The sequence below is a fragment of the Artibeus jamaicensis genome, unplaced genomic scaffold (genome assembly GCF_021234435.1).
Source record: "Artibeus jamaicensis isolate MK-2021 breed Jamaican fruit bat unplaced genomic scaffold, CSHL_Jam_final contig_1998, whole genome shotgun sequence".
In the NCBI taxonomy this organism is placed as follows: Eukaryota; Metazoa; Chordata; class Mammalia; order Chiroptera; family Phyllostomidae; genus Artibeus; species Artibeus jamaicensis.
This window is the reverse complement of record NW_026521407.1, coordinates 20,208,613-20,229,403: the sequence shown is the minus strand read 5'-3', so window position 1 is coordinate 20,229,403 and position 20,791 is coordinate 20,208,613.

The following is a 20,791-nucleotide window of genomic DNA, read 5'->3' as shown; positions in this document are numbered from 1 at the left end:
CTTCAGATGAGAACAGTAGTTATGGTTACTGGTTGAGTGATGGAAGTGCATCCGAGAGAGTAGTTATGACTGGAGAAAGTTCAGAAGAGCAAGCTGGTTCAGGCTGGTTGCTGGAGAGAGTCCCAGAGAGGCTGGGTCTGTGGATGCGCCAGTGGGTTTGGAGGGAACCTCAACACGCGACTTCTCTGATGCTATTAATGGAAGCCTGGTAATGTTTAAATTAGCGCTTTCATAGTTCCCAATAACTGCTTAGGGTGTACATAAGCTCTTTTTCATATGATATGGTGGGTTTGGGGGGGATTGTGGGATCTAAAGATGACAAAGGCATTCACTAGTGATATTTGACAACATTAAAAATCTCACTTTAATCACACTACCTATGTAGAGTGTTCAACATGAGGGTTCCTTTTGAGGTATATTAGGGAACCTCAGATTCAAGCAGAGATCAGAATGGGCAATGAGGGAATTTATCAAGTTTTCCTTTGTTGTGTAAAATGTACATATTATATGTTTCATCACTGATCAAATTGCCGTTTTCAGGGCTATGAAATTATAGTGCTAGAAAATGAAAAGGTAAGGGATTTTTCTAAAATGTTATCGACGCTGTGTTTTTTAATTGCTTGCGCCAGCGAGGCTGTTTTTAGACACATTCCTGCCAACATCGTCTGCCAAACTACAATGTCAAAATTGCACGCATTCCTCCAGATAATTTCCGGGTGCTCAGCAGCCTTTGGAAAGTGGGCACACAGTTCCCGAAGAATGTCTTCCTGTAAGCCAGGTGCCATAGGGTGTCAGTCTCTTGGCATTTCTGTTCCTGCCTGGGAATTCCAAATTCCCCGTGGTGAGACCTTAGCTCAGTACATTTCACAGGTGACCTAGCAGAGGGATGAGACCAACTGCAGGCTGGAGTAATGACAGGGTGGTAACTATCAAGTGAGCATCCGTACATCAGAGAAACTCCGAATGTCCAAGGGGGAACCAGCACATTATGTCTCCAGCAACATACAATTTCCTCTTCTTTCTTGTATGGACTAGGCCTTGAGCATTTACTGCATGTCAGACACAGTTCTTTTAACAAGTCCTGAAAAGTGCTATTATCCTTGCTTTACATATAAACAGACTGATACTCAAATTTAAGTAGTTTGCACAAGATTACGTAGCTAGCAGATGAATGATATATGCTTTATGACCACGAGTTTCTTGTTCTTTTCCTTAAATAGAGTGCTGTTTTATTCACCGCTGATTGGCTTTTATGTTTGCTGGCTTACCATTCATTTAGTATTTCCCATTGATCAAATGGACGCCCGTGAGCCTACGTGAGTCACCAAGGTTGTCCATGGGCACCCCTGACTTTCCCTGATGAGTTCCTTCGCTCAGTTCCTGCCAGGTAAACCCCAAATGCCCCCACTCCTCAGCACCTTGTCCGCTGCACTGTTCTGCATTCTCGGGCAGAGGGAATAGATGCCAGAGCTCTTGAATTTTCCTTGTGTTTTTCCCCAAATTATGTCTGCTCCTCTGTCACATTCTTACACAGGTTGATAACCTAATTTATACCAATGTAAGAAGGAGCTCACATTTTCTAGCCTTTATTCTACATATATAAGATTTGCATATAACTGAAAGTTTCCTCAGGGATCAAAATCTGAATCCCATGGGATGATTCCAAAGGTGGGAATTCAAGCCCCCCGGCAGACTGTGGGGCCACAGTGGAGTCTCTGTATATTTGTGTGCTCTGAATCCCCAATACATAAGTGGCAGGTTTGACCCTTTCATGCCCACCATTGTCACTACCAACAGTTTGTATTAAGTACTCATGTTGTACAGGTGGTATCTGAATCCATTTCTATGTAGAGGTAACAATGCTTTTCCAATCCGCCCACCTTCTTCAGAGGCCATAATTGATCCACCACAGACAGCTAATTTCACATCACTTCAGTAGGCTTATCTGTGAAATGAGAGACGAATGCCAGGAGTCCCTTCCTGGGATGTGTTTTCATGAAGTCAGTATGGCCTGTGCATCTCTGATCAGTTTCAGGTTAGCTCATCACAATGTTTGTAAGAAGCCATTTGATATCATTGGAGCCCTCTGTGTACATTGCAAAAACCACTTTCTTGCTCTCTGTGCCTCAGGAAATAACATTCTGCCAAGCATAAAAGGAACCTGAGCCTCCGAAAGGGGCTGGAAATGTAAAGTCTCAAAGCTCCGATGGACGTGAGCATGGCCAAGAGTGTTATCCCTTTTCTGTTCTGTCATAATGCCAGTGGGTGGGGTTCATTCAGTTTTACCATTTAAAGTTTTTTTTTTGAGGGGGCGGCTAATGAATATTTCTAAAATATTGTATCGCTTTAGAGCTCATGCTCTCTCAGTATAAATCAGTTCCCACCTGTATTATATAAGTACGTGATTTTTACCCCTACAAAAATTCTATTGAGATATTATAGGCTTTATATTGGGTAGTAATAGGCTATGGTGGTGGTCTGGTGGAAACAACCATGGTAGAATGGTTGAATGGGGGGGGGAGAATGGGGGGGAGAGAAATTGTTATCATTTGGGCTGCAGAATTCATAGAGGAGATAGAAGCTGCTGTTCCACTTGCCCTAGCTGAGGATGGACCATTTTGCTCCTTTGTTACATGGTGTCATAAAGTTAAGTCCCAGATATTTCATCTTTGTCTCAGAGGGCAAGTCTTAACATAACCTCTCTTGAGGATGGAAAGTCAAGAGAGTGAAAAAGACCAGAAGCTTATCCATAAAATAGCCTCCAAAGGTCGGAAGTTGTTGGGACACGGCTAAGGGAGTAAGGAACCGTGGCCTTCGGCTTCTATGATAATTAAGGATTTACTGCCCCTGAGGGCATACTGTGTACCCTAATAAGCAGTAAAAGAATGTGCCTGTCTGCAGTAATCATTTTATAAATATTAATGCAGCTCCGAGAAACTGCAACCCCATGTTAAGTGTTACATTTTATTTGTAAGTGCGTCGTTTAATTACGGCCGTAAAACATTGATTAGTTGAAATTTGCTGCTGTTTTGAGACTCGGGAGCCAGACGGGTTTGTAATCAGAAGCAGCATTTGCGGTATGCCATTGTTAAGGCAGAGAAGTGGGGTGGGGACTGTCCACTGAAGGGACACCTGAGTGTGTGGGAGAATACATGTTATCAGTGCAGCTGGGTCACACTGGGTCTCAAATCCTAACCTGCTTTCGGAGTGGTGTTGCCCTCATTTTGGGAGGATGAGAAAGGAATTTGAAATAGTCAAAGTATTAATGAAATCTGTCCTTTCTTTAAGGGAGATTCTATGGACTGAATTGTGTGCTCCTGAATTCACATGTTGAAGTCCTTACCTGCCATGTGACTGAATTTGGGGACAGGGTTTTTACGAGGTATTTAAAGCTAAAAGAGATCATAAGTGTGGCTCCTAATCCCCGAGGATTAGTGACCTTATAAAAAGAGGAGGGGAGCTCTCTCTCCCCGTGTAGGTACCAAGGAAGGGCCTTGTGAGGACACAGGGAGGGGGCAACTGGAGAGAGCGGTCTTGCCAGACACCAACCTTGTCGTGTCTGAGTGGTGGGGGTTATTCTCATTTTATGCCTTGTTCTTTTTAATGATTTTTTCAAAATAAATATATCCTACTTTGAAATCAGAAAAAAATAATCCTACTATTAAAAAAGGTAAATGCAGCAGGGTGAAGAATGAGGTAGGAGCAGGATTACCCCAGAAGACCTGGTCAATCTTCCTATAGCTTCCTTGTATTCTTTGAGTATTTCTGAGTTCCTGTGCATATGCAACTTGGTGTAGGGCGATGAAAAAAGAAAGGTGTTTTACCATTCCACGCCCCTCAAGAAAAATTGGATAGTCTCAGATGTTTGTTTCATTAGTGCACAACTCTACAAGTGTGGTGAGCAGCTGCTTTTTCCTGTACTGCGGTAGAACAGGGTAGACAACTGGACAAGGGAATGGCAGCAACGTGACCCCACCTGTCAGCCAAAGGCAAAGGTTACCTCCCATATCTGTATCTCTCATAGCCCTGGCGTGTCAAAGCAATGATTACAGGCAACCTTTAGGGAAGGTCGGATCACTTATACATTTTTACAAAAGTGGGAGAGATCATTTCAGTACCTTTTCCCCGGGGGCTGGTATTGTGTTGTGAGATGTAAGACTCTCTGGGTGGGAAAGAAATAGCAGTGTTGGGAGCTGCTGTGGGGGCGAGCCACAGAGGGGTGGTGTGTATCAGAATCCGAAAATGACATAAATTGGCAAGAGCACACATGAAAATGAATACATCGCATCCGTCAAGTGTAGCAAGTGACCTATAAAAAATTCTGAAATGAATGCTATTGTCTCCAATCAGTAAACATGCCGCTTTACCCTCTCCCCGCAGCCTCTGAGCTCATTCTGAAGGCACCTGTGCCGTGTTCTTTGTGACAAGATAAGAGCTCTCTGACAATAGCTAGTGTAGACATGCCTTATTCATCTGTAATGTAAGCTGACACTGTCCCCAAACTAGGAGCACAGTGTTTTGTAGCACTTTGTAAACTCTGGAAGTAATGACCGTGCAACTCTTATATTGCTGAGAAATGCAGGCTTCTAAGATACCAATCTGAAAGGTGACCGTTTCACTGGTTGTGGTAGAGACTCACACTGGTCAGAGTTTGAGGCACGGATGTGTTTCATTTGACATAATGATAGCATTTTTCCCTGTAAGGGCACTGTGGGACATGGGGAAGGTTTTGGGGCTCTTGACTTTGTGACGTCAGAGGGCTCCAGTTCATGAGGAAGGTCACACGGGGGAGGGAAATGCCCTTCAGGGGCCTGCAGGAAGTGCTGGTAACAGCCCAGGGATGAAATAGGGGCCCGGTGACATGCCCCATCAGTCCCAGGAAAACTTCTTCTTTGTCAGTCTGTATTTCTTCCTCTGCTCTGCTAATGGGCAGGGCGCTTCATTTTCTCAAACTGAGAAAGGAAAAGAGAGAATTTAGACCTGATCATTGCTACCAAAACTTCCAGTCGAATATTTCCATCAAGTTAACAAATACCCTGCGTGAGGAGTTGATCTAAGCACATTTTTTCCTCTTAGGATCTACTCTGAGCGACCTCTTTGTCCTGTAAAAAATAATTCATTTGCTTGATTCCAGCTCCAGGACATGCCCAGAAGAATTAGGGTGCCATATTGGAACCGTTTAATTAAAAATTATCCAATTTACCATGGTCATCTATTCAAGAAAACAGATGCTTCCTTTGGTCAAATGTAGAAGAAAGAGAAATACCTGCTTTGAACCAGTAGGTGAGAGTCCCTACAATCCCTAGTCCTTTGTTAAAAGGTATGCCCTCTCCTATGTACAGACTTCCAGAACTTTCAAACAGGGGTGAAGCCAAGAAAATAATTGGACATTTAGCCTCTGGAGATGTTAGTCTCTTAAACATAACACTGAACACATCTGGGGAGGCTAGATGTGTGTGGAAGGGACAGAAAAGAAAGGTGTCTTCATGTAAAGAGCTGTATGTGATGCTCGATGGTCCAATTAAAATGAGAAGAGAAGATAAGAGGAAAACATGACTGCCAAGTTTCAAAAATATATATTAAAAAATTCATGCATACCAAGAATATAAGGGTTTGAGATTTATTTTGCTAAATCATCTTTTTTTCCCTCCCCCTTGAATAGCTTCAGAATTTTTGTTTAAATTTAGTGCAGGGACTATATATACAGTAACACCAAGCTTTTAACAGCTGCATTTTCTCCCTTTTGCTGTCGTAATTATGGTCTCATTAGGATTCCAATAAAAAGTCAAGAAAAACCTTTTTCTTTTTTTTTTTTAAGGAAAACAGAAGTACCCACAGTGTCTTTCTCCACCAACATGCTATGCTTTTAAAATATTTGCATTTGAAATTCCTCACTGCAAATATTCTCAAACCAAAGGTAAATATAACACTTAGATTACTCCCAGAAGAACATTCCTTCTGCTATTAATACCCTGAATTCAAATCAGAATTTTTGCAAGTCTGTATAATTTTACTGTATGTACTTTATCCTGCCGTTTGGCAGGCTGAACGTGTCAGGAAACTAGATGCATCAGAAACGAATAGAAGAGTGCATCTCTTGCCTGGGTGCATACTCTCTTTTTGGTGGGTGGGGGAGAATTTCTACTTCATAAAGTAATCTACTTGCGATATCAGATTCCCAAGACTGGAATCCTCAGGTAGACAAGAACGTCAATGGGACAGGTCTTTCTTTCCCCAGGAAACCGTCAGGCCCATCCGCATCCCGGCTTTCAGAAGATCATTAGACTAAATTAGGAAAAACGAAAGTGTGTTGTCAGGTCTCCTCTGTTTTTCATGTGCACCCTCCTCTCATTCAATGTGTGGCCCCTTCCTTTGGTCACAGTGTCCCCTGCCAAGTGATGTCCTGGAGGTTTCAGCCTTCCCTCTCTGGAACTGGCACTTCCGCAGGCTGCCCTACACCCCAAAGATTTCCTTTGCCAGTTGCAGGTTGTTTGCTTGTTGACCCATTCCCTGGATGCCAATGTGTTTTTCTAGGAATTACACATGGGATGAATCCAAGCTAAGACATTGCAGACGTTATTTTGAAAGTGGCTTATAATACCTCGACCAAAAATAGTGCGAAATAAGGTCAGTTAAGGCCTTGTTGCAAAGAGGAAAATAGAGCATTTCATACTTCCGTGGTGGCTCCATGTGTTCCCTTTGAACAAGGCCACCCTTGAAACATACCCACAGAAAAAGAGCTGGCTGTACAAAGGGCTGTAGGAACAAGGAGAATCTTGGTGGTACCTCCAGAGCAGTTTCCAGTGCAGATGTGGCAACAGGCAAAGGTGGTGGAACGTATGGGCGTGAATAAAAGTTGAGGATGTGAAGTCAGTACAAGTCACTAATTGTTTTTGAGAAAAGTTGGCCAGGAGGGACAGGATACAGAAGGGAAAGGGGAGTTTTTTCTCTTGTTTCTTCAACAGCGGATGATTTTTTGAGTGAGTTATACTGTCAGAGGGAAGAGAAATGAGAGGTCATAATTGAGAAATCATTGAATGGGATTCCAGAGAAGGAAGGAGAAGGCAGGGGTCTGAGTTCCCTGGAGGGTGACCTTAGTCAGCAGGGGGGGCGCCTTCCCCAGAGGGGCAGAGGCAGGAGGGTGGGTGTCCAGATGAGATGTTGCTCAACATGCCAACCTTAAGGAGACTTTACCTAACAAACTGGCTTTTCTAAATGCAGGTTACTTCATCCTGTAGCAGGAGGAAGCATTTTGAAAGAACCACCCTTTCATTCATACAATAAGAAATTTTTGGAGATTGGAAATGTTTGCAATAATCACTGGAGGACATGGGGAGAATAAGTTTCATGGATTATATTTCTGTTAATGGGACACTGAGTTAAAGATATGATATTTTGGGTTTTTAATAAGTGTTGACAATGTTGCTTCCCCCGAAAGGTTGGCCATTTGCACCGACTCCAGTGTTAGAATGAGAAGGAATTACCTAGGCCAGCCTTGCGTATCTCTGTCCCTTGCTTCCTCTCCAACTTCCTCTCTGTCATTGCTACCACTGACTGTCCCCCAAGCACACTGGCCTTTGCACTTCTACCACCTTCATTCCCACCAAAAGGCTCTATTCTTTCTTTTCTCTTTGACCACATGTCCAAAAGTCATCTCCTTATAGGGTCATTCCTTGAAGTGTCCCATGAAAAATTGCACAAGTCCTCAGCCAAGTTTCTCTGTAGCCCCTTCCTTTGATTTTCTCCATAGTACTTATTGTTATAAGAATTATAGCACTTATTTTTCTGTTTGTCTGTTTCTTCCACTGAAATATACATTTGAGGATGATGATGACTTTGACACATTTGACAGCATATTATCAGCTGCTAGAAAAACACTTGACCAAAGGTGACTCATTCAGTAATTTTTTTGATGAACAAAGAAATAATAAATAATTTTAATTTAACCACATTCTTCTGAATATTGGATAGTCTCATTTGAAAAGCAATATGCTAATTTTATGAGACATTTGCATTCTTTTTTTTGTTTTTATTCTTGTGCTTTTCTCACTTATAATGGGAATTTTAGTGATTTTTCCCATTGATTTTTAGCATTTCTATGGGATTTCTATTCTATGTATAAAAAAGATATTTTTCATGAACAGCATTTGCCACACATTTACTGCAGTTTGCTTTAAAGTTTTCATTAATTATCATATAGAGCTTACATGTAGAGCAATTTTTGGAGTTCATTTTTATTTCTTTCATTGTACTTGATATAACAATAATTTTTTAAAATTAAAGATATTGAGGTGGCATTGGTTAATAACATTATATAAGTTTCAAGTATACAATTCTATTATGTACCATCTGTATTTTGTATTGTGTGTTCACCACCCTAAGTCTATTCTCCTTCCATCACCATTTATCTGACAATCTTTACCCTTGTCATCTACCCCTGTCAATCCTCCTTCCCCTCTGGCAACCACGTTCTGTTGTCTGTGTCTGTGAGTTTGTTGTCTGCTTTGTTGGTTTGTTGCTTTTTCTTTTATATCCCACATATGAGTAAAATCACATGGTTCTTGTTCCTTTTCATCTGACTTAATTCATTTAGTGTGATACTCTCCAGATCCATCCATGTTGTCACAAATGTCAGTATTTCATACTTTCTTACGGCTGAGTCATATTCCATTGTATATGTGTACCACGTGTTTATCTGTTCATCCATCAAAGGACATGGGTTTTTTCCATGTCTTGACCACCATGAATAATGTTGCATCGAACACAGGAGTACATATATCTTTACGAATAAATGTATTTGAATTTGGGGGGTAGACAGTAAGATGAAGGGATGCGGGGTCACATGGTAGTTCTATTCTTAATTTTTTGACGAATCTACAGACTGTTTTGCATAGTGGCTGTACCAGTTTACACTCCCATCGGCATGGCAGAAGGGTTCCTTTTCCTCCGCAGCCTCTCCAACACTTGTTATTTTTGTCTTACGGGTAATAGCCATTCTAACAGTGTGACATTAGTTTTTCTTATGGTCTTTAGAGCTTCTTCTAAAACTAAGTGAAATTTTTATTTAAGATATTTTAAAGCCAGAAGTTATATTACTTTTAATATGACTATAGTTACTATTCATAAATTTAATGTCTCATTATATAATAAATCTAGTTTGAGAACTTATATTGTAATTATCTATATAAAGTCATGTTAGAGAGTATCCTTGTATTTTTCTTTTTAAATTTTCATCAAGAATAAGTATTAAATATGATCCAATATCTTTTTTTCTTCTCGGGATAATTATGGGGTTTGTGGTGGTTGATGTTTGACCAATTAACGGGATGTGTTATATTATTAAGTTTCATAATGTCGAACAATCCTCTCATTCCTTGGTTATGTTTTTCACTCTTGAACTAGTTATTTTGGCATGATATCTAAACAAATGGAGTGTAAACATAGATGTAGACAGAGTGGAATATATAGCCAGTGTTTCTTCCTTTGACTGCCCAAAGCTGTGTGTATATTCAAAGGCAGACAAGAGCAGAGGTTAAACAACTAGCTAGTAAATTTCATTGGTATTGACAAATAATCTTGGCCCTTCAGCCCCAACATCCGGTATTTTTAAGAGCATGTTTGGCCTAAATTCTTAAGCTAATTATTTTAACTTATCTTGTGTTGATATATCCTTAGAGCTGACATTAATAAGAACTAGTGAGACCTGGAAGGCAGTTCTTTGTCAGTACATGACCTACTGAACAAAATAGATTTGGCATGTTTAAAAGAATAAAAATGTCTAAAATCACCATATTTTACAGGGCATAGCCTGCAAATTAAAAAATGGACCCACTGGTCTACCCTGCAAGAGTTGTTATAGAACGTTCTATATGTGACCGAGGTTTCAAGTATGTTATAAAGTAAATCATATTAACTCTTTTTATTTATAATTTTGATTAATTATTTTGGCTAATTATAGTCAATTAACTTTAAACTAATTGAAATTAAATCAAAATATAGAAATAAAAAAAGAAAAATCACCTCTAATCCCCAAACCTGAAGATAACTACTCTTTATATGATTTTATTTATCTTTGTTCCTATTCAGATCATGCTGTATATAAAGTTCTGGTGTTTTAGACTTTTTAGTTAACAATTACTCTAGCAGCCAATCATATAACAATACTTCAAAGTGTCAAATTGACATGATGTGTACCTTAAATGCTAAATATTGTTCATTAAACGTTACATGCTACATATTATTAATTTTAAAAAAACTTAGGTTAAACTCAGTAGCAGAAGCAGCTTTTAAAGTGAGTCTAGAAAAACCTTCTGGATGGAGGAAAGAAGAGGAGCATTCTTCCCAAAGGAAATAGTATGAGCAACTAATAAAAGGCATAGAAATTCTGGCATATTTGAGAATGTCTAGATGTCAGTCATTCACGCAAGGTCAGATTCACAATCTCAGTGCGGAGACAGAAAACTTGAAGGTAGTATGGAGATAGGTTCCATCAAGCCTAGGATGCAACCATAGAGAATTGGTCAGAAACTTTCCCAAGTGATGAGAAAAGCCTAAGCCCTGAGGCAGAGACTCACCTCAGGGGCCACGGGCTTCCACCCAGGCAAACAAGGCAAGTCTTTCCAGAGCTAATGGAAGTACATGTGGATTCGGCCGCCAGAGAGTGCAAGTTTTAATCCAGGTCTGTTTCGACTAACTAATGTTATAATCATAGTCAATAGTTATTATTACCATTACTGGCATTTTCAAAGAAGCAACCCCTAAGGCCTGGGCAGGTGTGCCAGTTACAGTCCTGGGTGGTCTTTTCCAAATGCAGTCTTGGGAGTAATCAGAGAAAGTTGCATGGATTTTGAAAAAGTGTTAGATATTTGCAAGCAAGTTGTACCTGGGGAACTACTCATGATGCACTAAAGCAGAAAGAAAGGGCCATCCACAGTCTTAATTTTTAAAAAATTTTGGAAATCTCCTCTAAATCAGGACACTTGGACCAGAATTAGCAAAATGGAATGATGGGATATACCAATCTGGGTTTTTAAAAACATGAAGTTAATGTAGTGATAATGGACTGAACAAAATTAATTATTTTGCCCCCCTCATCCCAGGTTTCTGTCCAGTCTCCTGTTTCTGTCTAGAAAATTCTATTTTGAAGAGACATAATAATTTGACATTTTACAGGTCAAATTATTCATGAGAAATAGAAATATGTATTTTAGAGTCTCATGAAATTGAGAGACTTGTAGGAGCTTTTGATTTCTATTATCAAACTTTTCCTCAAGGGAAAAATTCTTGCAAATAATATGTTTATGATACTTTTTAGAAAGTGTAGTGTGTTTCCCTGAGCAATAAGATTTAATCTTATTTCTCTTTCTGTGAAAGCAATTTATGTGAAAGATGAGCAGTTAGAGTCAAGTCATGTTACTAAGTAGAACATGTTTACCAGCTATGGCTTGCTTGTAGCCCTTCACCTATAAGATTTAATAATAACACTGCAAACAATGAGATAGATCTCCAGGTGTCAGTTGCTCTAGATGAGACCATTCAGTGCCTCTGAGACTGTGCACAAGACCAGGGGTTCACAATCTTGATTACACTTTGGAATTTCCTGGACAAAATTATAAACAACAAGAACAACAAACCCAAAACACACATCTTAGGTCTTGCCCTTGGAGACTTCACCGGTCTTGAGGCAGCACAGGGACAGGGACTTTTAGCTCCCCAGGTGATCTGTGGCCTCTACAGTTCTCCTGAGTCAGACCTGGTCACCTACAGCTTGTGTTTGGAAATTGGTGCTGGCTTATATCAGGCAAGTCAGGTGAGGAGGAAGAGGAATGGGCTGTTGGAATTGTCTTCCTCTTTGTCTTTCATGAGCCTAGAGGTGGGAACTTAAGGATTCCTCTCCCCTGTTTTAAGGTGAGCAAGTCCCTTCAGAAACAATGGCTTGATAAATGCTCTCTCTTGTAGGTGTCACAGGCACAGTGGTAGGTTGTACAGCAAAGCTTCAGAGCCACCAGGTCACTTATGGGTAACAGGAAATAAGACAATGGCTCAGAAGGCAGAAGATGTCCATTCATACAGAGAGCCAGCCTAAGACCTGGCTGGGCTCCTGCCCCAGGTCCGGGGTTTGTGGGATTGCGGTGTCCTTACAGAAAGTGCTCAGCTTCTCTCCTGTGCTGCCTGTAACCAACTGTTGGCCTCGTTCTTGTGAAACAAATGGGTAAGGCCTATATGGAGATAAACACTGAGGTTCTGAAAAGCAGGAGGCCCGGATTAACAACCCAAGCTCAGAAGTCCTTGTGTGACCAGTAACTCCTGCTGACCCTGATAGGATCCTTATTTTAGAGTGAGTTGTCATGGTTTTCCAAAGAGATCCAGCACAAAAGCCTCCACGTGTTTAATTTTGTCTTTCAGACAGCTCAGAGCAAAAGATGATTGCTGTGGCCAAGTTCATGGATAACAAAGCTTGAGTTGCCCCTAGGAAGTCTACAGAATTCTCTGGGGCTATAGGGTATAAATCTGACTTTAATTAGCTTATGAGGCCTTCTTGTCAGCCTTTATTCAGCCCAAAGGCCCACTGATTTTCTCCTTTGATTTTTGCAGTGGAAGATTGGCCCCAGTCAAATACTTTCCATGGGAATATAATTATGTCTTGCAAACGGTTTTCAAAAATTATCAGGTCCAAAGATTCCATTTGTCTCACCAAGCTCACAGGGAATAAAATCATATTAATGAATGTCATGGCTATCTTCTTTTCTTCAGTTACTTCAAATCCTGAGATCCACCCCTCTGCCCCACCACGTAATTTTATTATAAAATAACAACAACAAAAAAGTCTGCCTGTAGAAATGATGTTAGATAGCTTGATTAATTCAGGAAAAGGGCAACAATACCCACAACAACACATCATAAGGGGGTGTGGAAGGGAAATGTGGAATTCATTTAGGCTGGTCGCCTCCTCATTTCCATTAGGCCTACCTGATTTTTTAGTACTTGATTTTATAACATGACTCATATGCTTTGCTTACATGACAAAAGTCAGTTACTCACATTGACATAGTTTTTCTTTTATGTCATTGAAAAAAATTTAAGTTTAATAAAATAAAATTGAATACAGAACTGAGGTGTTTGGGCTTTTGTAGTTGGGGCACAGCCCTGGGATTTCCTCTTGGAGATTTCTTTCACAGGAAGCGGTGTGCGGCTGACGTGGCCACAGGCCCTGTGCGTTAGTTCTGAGGCCTCTGGACTCATAGGAAACCTAAGGAAGCTACCTGGGCTTGGGACATAACCCTCTGAAACGAAGTGGGTGACATGGGCCAGTACCCTTGGATCTCCTGAATCCAGTTCCTTTTCCATTGTGAAGGGTAACATGATGAGTTTTGTCCAGAAAGTATCCAGCCACGTGCTATGAAAAATAAAGACATTTATTGAAGAAGATACATGATGCAAGAAACATCATACATAGGACAGTGACCCTTCAGTCTCCTTCAAAGGTGGCACATTGGGACCTCACACAGTTTTTTCAGTTGCCATCAGTGCCCTATCGTATTTCCCTGAATCTCATCAACACTCTGAAATCTCTTCCCTTTCAAAGGTGATTTCGGGGTTGAGAAAAGCCGGAAGTTGCAGGGCACTAATTCTTGGCTGTAGGGGGCTGAGTCACCTGGCTGAGTTGATGTTTCACCAAAAAAAAAAAATCTTTACAAGATGTGATGCATGAACTGGCATGTTGTGATGAAGCTGCCAATCACCAGTTGCCCGTAGCTGCAGCCTTCTGAATCATCTGAATAGTTTCCACAGAGGAATGTTCAGGCTTAATGCAAAATTTGATGCAGATTCACTGTTCTACTCACTCAGTCATTTGAATGCAGTGGCCACACAGTACACATGCTCACTCAATGGTGTCTTCTGCCCCCACTGACTAGTGCAGTGAAGTTGTCAACTGTTCACTCATGCACATTTGAGTCTGTTGTCCTTGGCTGCCAGGTTACATACATGTCACACAAACCATTCTCATTATGTTAACAATGGCTGGACTTTTTCCGGACAGACCTCATAATACCTACTTTCTAGTATTGTGGAGGAACCCCTTTATACCAGGCTGCAGTCAGCTATTATTATTTCGATGGTTAAGCACTAGAATCATTGCCTTATTCCAATCAACTCATTAATCCTCTAAGGGACCCTAAGAGATAGGTTAAACTTGGAAACCCTGTTTTACAGATGAGGAAACTGGGATACAAGGAGATTAAATAAAATAAAATGATCCAGCATTTTGTGCCAGAGCCAGGATTCAAATCTAGGGCTTTGGCTGTAGGGTCCTCAGTACTTAGAAACAGTGGTAGACAGTGTTATTAATACACACTCAGGCTTGCACCACACTTACTCTGTTTTCCCTTAAGACTTGAGTACGAATTTGCCCCTCTTGTTTCTCTCACACACACACACACACACACACACACACACGTTTTTGCTGATAAAAATTTTTGGCTTCAAAGTATATTTAAGCAAGATGAATAGGAAAAACACCTTCTGGCAACTTGCCTTTCCTTTTATATTACAAATTGACAAAATAATATGACTCCAACTCAACCGCCCGGCTTCCCATTTGTAGTGATCTGCAGGTCCTGACTGGCTAGAAGTTTGCCGAGTGACTGTTTCCATTCAGTGCGGTTGGCCAGCATGCAGAGGAATCTGAGAGATTTTCGGTTGGGATGGTGGCAGCAGGGTAACCACACATTCTTTAAGTATTGTGAGTGAACTTTTGCCCCCTCGATCATGGGGCGGACACAGAGGTGCTGATGGGCTTCCCTCCTTGGCCCTCTGCAGGGCCACACCCTGCTCTGTGGCTGTGCTGGTTCCATGTAAACATTTCTCATGCTGGTGTGACCTCTGAGACCTTGCAGGGACTCCTGTGTCTTTAAAAATAAGCCAGATAGATGGAGAGCAATGGTTTGCAACCAAAGAAGATTCCCACAACCCTCCCTTCTGACCACAGACATGGCGTGCCTGGAGACACTCGGCATTGTCCCAACGGTGGCCTGTGCTACTGAACATCTTAGAGTGCACACCATCCTTGACAAGAAAGGATCATCCAACTCACCTCATTTATTCTCCTGTTGAAGAACCCTGATGTACGATAGCTACAATCCCTTCTTTGAAAGTGCATCTTGGGCAAGGACCACTGAATTAAGTGAATACCTCTACATGTAAAAACCGCAATGTGATACCACTGCATACCTAGCAAAAGAGATGAAATGAAAAGGAAGAGAAATACTAGGACTTAGCAAGCTCTGTAGCCAATGGAGCTTTTATATACAGTTTGGGATGAGGGAGAGTAAAGGCATAACAAGCGCTTTGAAAGACTGTTTGATGATATCTAACGAAGCTAAATACATGTTTACTCTATGACCCAGCAATTCTACTCCTAAGTATATACCCATTGGAAATATGCACAAATATTCACCAAAAGTATGCACTAGAAAGTTCATAACGGTGCTATTTATTGGAAGTTACCAAAATTGGAAATACCCCAAATGACTTTCAGTTGTAGAATGGGTAAATACATTGTTATATATTCACACAATTGCACACCATAGAATAACAGAGAGGGGGGACCTACAGTTTTACACAATAAAATGAATGAATGGATCTCACAAAAATTATGTTGAGTGAAGGAAGGCGGACATACAAAAACATTTTACAATTCTATTTATATGAAGTGCAAAATGGGAAAAACTAATTTCTGCTCTTAGAAGTTAGGCTAGTGGGTGTCCTTGCTGAGCGGATGGAAGGAAGTGTGAGGAGAGCATGTGGGGGAGGGGCTCGTTGTCTTCTGCTTGGTCTGGGTACTGGTCACACAAGTGGGTTCATTTTGTGAAAAGTCACAGCACTGTGTACTTTTTATACGGGCACTTTTCTGTACGTGTATTATTCTCCAATAAAAATTTTAAAATGTGCAGCTGGTGCTTTAGAAATTAGGACAGGCCCTGGATATTTCTACGAATTCTTTCCCTTACATTTTAATGTGAATTGGTCCAAAGGCACCTTAAAAGGTCCAGAGTATAGCCCTGAGGATGGCCAAGGAGGGTGGCAGAGGAGGCTTACTTTCCAGGTGGCTGGTTGGGCAGAAGGCAGCCTGAGGCTCAGATGGAAGGCTTCACTTGAGAGGAATGCCCTCGAACAAATGCGTAGTACAATGTCAGTTTCGGAGTCCAGAGTCCATGCTTAAGGAATACACGCTCATGGGTCAGCACCCAGTCTGGGGGACCAAGATGGCTGGGATCTAGAGTAGCTTCCCTCAGTAGGATTGAGGAAGTTTCAGGCAGAGGGTTGCTAAGAAGTGTGTAAAATCTACTTTGCAGTGATACTTTGTTCATGCCATGGTTTTGTTGATGCCTGACTGTATCATTCCCCTCATCCCTACCTCTGTCTGTCTCTGTCTTTGTCTCTCTCTCTTTCTCTGTCATTTGCCAGGAGGATGATGGCCATGTTTTGGATACAGGCTCAATTCTTACTCATTTTATTTTGTTAATCCTTAGCAGTCAAATGTCCTTGAGGATCTGTTAGTTGTGGTTTTGTTTTGTGTGGTTAGCTTTGTGATGCTGGGAAATTCCTTTTCCCTCTGCTTCAGTTTTCTTCTTTGTAACAGAAGGAAAGAGGGTAGCATCACAAAAGGAAAAAAAAAATGCTCTATTGATGCTTGATATAATGACACTTGTTAACATCAAATTTTACACTACTACTAATAACTCTAGAAAATTGATTTACTGTAAAATTGTGGGAATCCCAAACAAATTTTCTGGAGTCCTCTCTTTACAGCTCTCCACTGAAAAATCATTTTCTTTCCATTCTTTATGCTCAATCCCCTTCATGGACCCCTGGTATGGGAGGGCTGTGTGGGGAGTTTGTAAGCGATGGGTAGTTCTGGAGGGAGGCCCCTTGTCTGGAAGCCATGTGGGCACACAGTGTATAGTTTGTAACATATGTTAGTACTGGCGGCTGGATAGAGGTTGTCATTTTAGCCCTAGAGAAAGGTCCCGCTGTTGAAGGCCAGTGTAGGCAAATAATATATTTTAAATGTTGTACAGCATATGGAAATTTCTATTACTGCAAACATTTGGTTTGGTTCTGTGCCTGTTCAACATATTGCTCATTTCTAAATTAACTGTCTTCTAAATGGGGCACAGTCATGATTCATGTCCCCGTTTTCCCCGTGGGTGGAAGACTCGAGGTAGGTGCTGCAGGCTCGCTTTTCCACAGCCTCATGCATGGATCCAACTCCCTGGCGTCAATTCCTCGTGCAAAGCCAGGAGGGGAACCGCTGAGTGGGGCTGGGGGCCTCTAGCTGTGTGGTGAGTATAAGGAGCTTGCCAAACTCTCCGACCCTTCCAGACCCAGGAGGAGGGCAAGAGAATGGCCACTCACAGTTTTTTTCCCCTGCCAAATCCTGTTTCCTTCATTTGAGAAATGAATCTTGTGGCAAGAACGGAGGATGGGCCCTTCAGATGACCTCTGTGCTGGTATCTTTATAGAGAGTATGGCCTTTTTATAATTAAAAAAATGTTAATTGGAATCCACTTTTTTGAGCCATTTATTATTTTCATTTCTGACTATTAGAAATGTAATGTTTATTTAGAAAATTTCAAAGAAAAAGTGTAAGTCAGAACATAATATTTCATAGGATAATAAATATGTGGGAGCTCTTTATACTATTCTGGCTACTTATGGGACTTGCTGGAAGTTTTTTATTATAAAAATGACCCATACGTTTATCATCCATATCTCATCACTACTAGTATTTTTGTGTGATTTCATTACGTCTTAACCATATCAGTATTTAACTTACTAAGTGCTGTTACATTCTCTGACATCTTGTTTCAGCTATCTGATTGACATTGGCAGTGCTTGACTTTGACCTGCTGGCCCTTATAAACAAGAGAATAATCTCACCTCTTGTTAAGAATAGGCTTTAAATCCCAAATGAAAAGGAATAACCAATGCCTAAAATAATAACGTGTTCCAGTGTTGTGAACATCCTTAAGGCTCTGTTATTCAGTAGTAGGTGGGACCACCATAAGGGAACACAATTCAGAAGTGACATACTGTCAGAAAGTCCTTTGACCTTGTTTGTATCTTAGGAGTTCCATAGTGGGTTCCCATCAGCCTTAGTTGAGTCCCAAGTTTGCTTTTCTTCCCGAGCAGCTTTTGAACCCCGACTTGACAGCATATATTTAGCTATTGATTTTCCCACTGCGCCTCCCATGACTGGAAGGCTGACCATTTCTTGAAGGTGTCCATGTCCTTATCAGGCCGCGTGTCTTCCCCGTGAGGCTGAGATCTCAGTGAGGTCCCAGACTTGAGTCACTGAAAAAGGTGAAAGAGAAAGTACATTAATCAGGGCTGCTAATTGTACCGTAGGAGGCTGCAGAAACCCAAGTGGCGGTGGTGGTGTTTTTCCCACTAACTGGAAAGAAAACTTGGCCTTACTGGAGCCATTGCGCACTGCCGATGATGTGGAATTACCCCTTGGGTTAGTGCATTTGCTCATAGTGTCGTTGGAGCTTTCGAGTCATGGGGTTATTTCTTAACGTGATCTAACAGGAAGAAGAGTGCATTTACTGCTGCATTAACAAGTGGACTTGGAACTGGGAAAATTTCACCTGGCCTTGAGTACCACACAGGTTAATTCTTCCACAGCCCATCCATGCACAAAACACATATCCTCCTCCTTGGGCATCAGGGTGGTTCCACCTAAAGGAATAACTGGTGTTGGGGTCATTATTGGCTGATAGGGGCCTAGGGCAGTGTGTGAGAGGACAAGTTTCATCTTTGGCACCGCTCCCTTCCTTCAAAGAACCCAGCTGGTCTCCACTGCCTACGGAGAGTTCTTCTTGTCCTTTCCATTCCAGCTTGCCCTCCCTGGGACAGCTGTCCTTTCCTGCTGCCTCATCATCTAACCTCACTGCACAGGTTGGACAGGGGAAGCATAGACTAGCTATTAAGTCGCCATCCATTTTCCTTCTCTTATGGCCAATTCTTTGATGACCTTGGACAAGTTACTGGAGTTCAGTTTTCTCACCTATAAAATGAGGTTATAATAATATCTATTTCATGGCCTCATTATAAGAAACAAATTAGTTCATACCCATGTTAGTACTCAGAAAAGCGTCTGGCATGTAAAAACTAACTGGTACAGTCGGTTCTTAGTTTTCCATGTCTTTTGGGAAAAGCTCCGCTTAGGGGCTTCTATAGATCAGAGCTGTGGATTGGACAGTGGTCGGTGATGTCTTATAGCCTCTATGTTACACAAGAGAGGCATCCACGCCAGACCTGGCCTTCCAGTCCTATGCTAGAGAAAACACCAGCAAATCACAAGATAGTAAAACCGGAAAGGAATGGGCATGTGAAACATTTTCATTTTATCGTTACCTGTGTTCAGGTTCATTTTCTAGGCATGGTACTCCTTATCTCCCAGAATGATGCAGGTGCCAATATTTGTGATATTGACCCAAGCCATGGAGAGAGACATTCGTGACCATTTGAAGACTTCTTGAAACATACTATCGAGGCAGCAGTTGTGCTGTTCTGTATTTAGAAGGAAGCATGCAGAAGTGAATCTTATGTTCTTTCATAACTTCGAGTTCACAGTGTAGAGCTTGAACTCTCTCTTCCAGCCCAAGGACACCTGGAGGAAAGTCAGAGGTCCTGCGGGGAAAAAAGCTCAACACCATTCAAATGGGAAAATACCCAACTCTCCGTCCCTCCCCCTCCACATACACATCCCATGTGGTTGTGAATTCAGCTGACTTCTTCCCCTACAGGAACCTTTTCCTGGTGGCCTGTCTCCGTGGGATGTCTGCCTGTGCTTCTCTTTTAGATAGATTCGCCACTGGAATGTCGAGGAAAGGGTCTAAGCCCCTGATTTCTGGAGATTTCCTGGAGGACGATGGAGGAAAATTCACAGCCATTTTTCCTTGTTTAAAACCTGTGCTGAAAATATCCAGTCCTTTCCCTTTCCAGGAAAGTCCTAGGGAGATGAGAGTTGGTATATTCATCACTATAGAAATTTGTGCCAGTGAGCAGTGTATTGATCAAAGTTCTAAGGAGGAGAGGTGCTCAAATATTTACCCAGAGCACTTCCCTGAGAGGTGCCCATGGTGCTTGGAGGTGGCCACCGGCCGGCCCCGGGCACCAACAAGGCTTCCTCTATTCTAAGGGCCCATTCATTCCGGCCTGGTGCTTCCCCACACCTCCTTCCCTCTCCTCTTCCAGCGCCCTTTAGGAAGATGTTTTATGAACTGTGTGCATGAACATTTTGGTGCCTACAGCAAGAAGGTTGTTTTCCTGAAATGGAGAGTTAGAACAGAGCCGCAGGAACCTGGATGCTCAGCCTCAAATGCAGCTGCTCAGATGGTGTCATGAGAAGAGACTGTGGGTGGAACAGCATCAGGCTGGAGACAGGCTGCTGTATGACGTCCCGGTCTTAGTCTGCTTTCCTCCTGTCTTTTGTTGAATCTTTCTTCCCCAGAAACACCTATAAATATTAGTATAGCTGTATGCACAGGTACCTCATTTTGTCCCTAATGCTAGATATGAACTTGATCAAATTATGACTGCCTGTTTTCTCTGCTTTTTATTCTAACCTGAAATAGTATAGTTTCATGCAAATGGACAGATCAGCGCTGTGACAGTAATATAAATGGGTATCGATGTATATATTTATATTTTAATTTCTCAAGTGAGTCCATTTTTAAAAGGTGTTACTTTTGGCTCATCGGCCAATCTGACAAACCCAAAC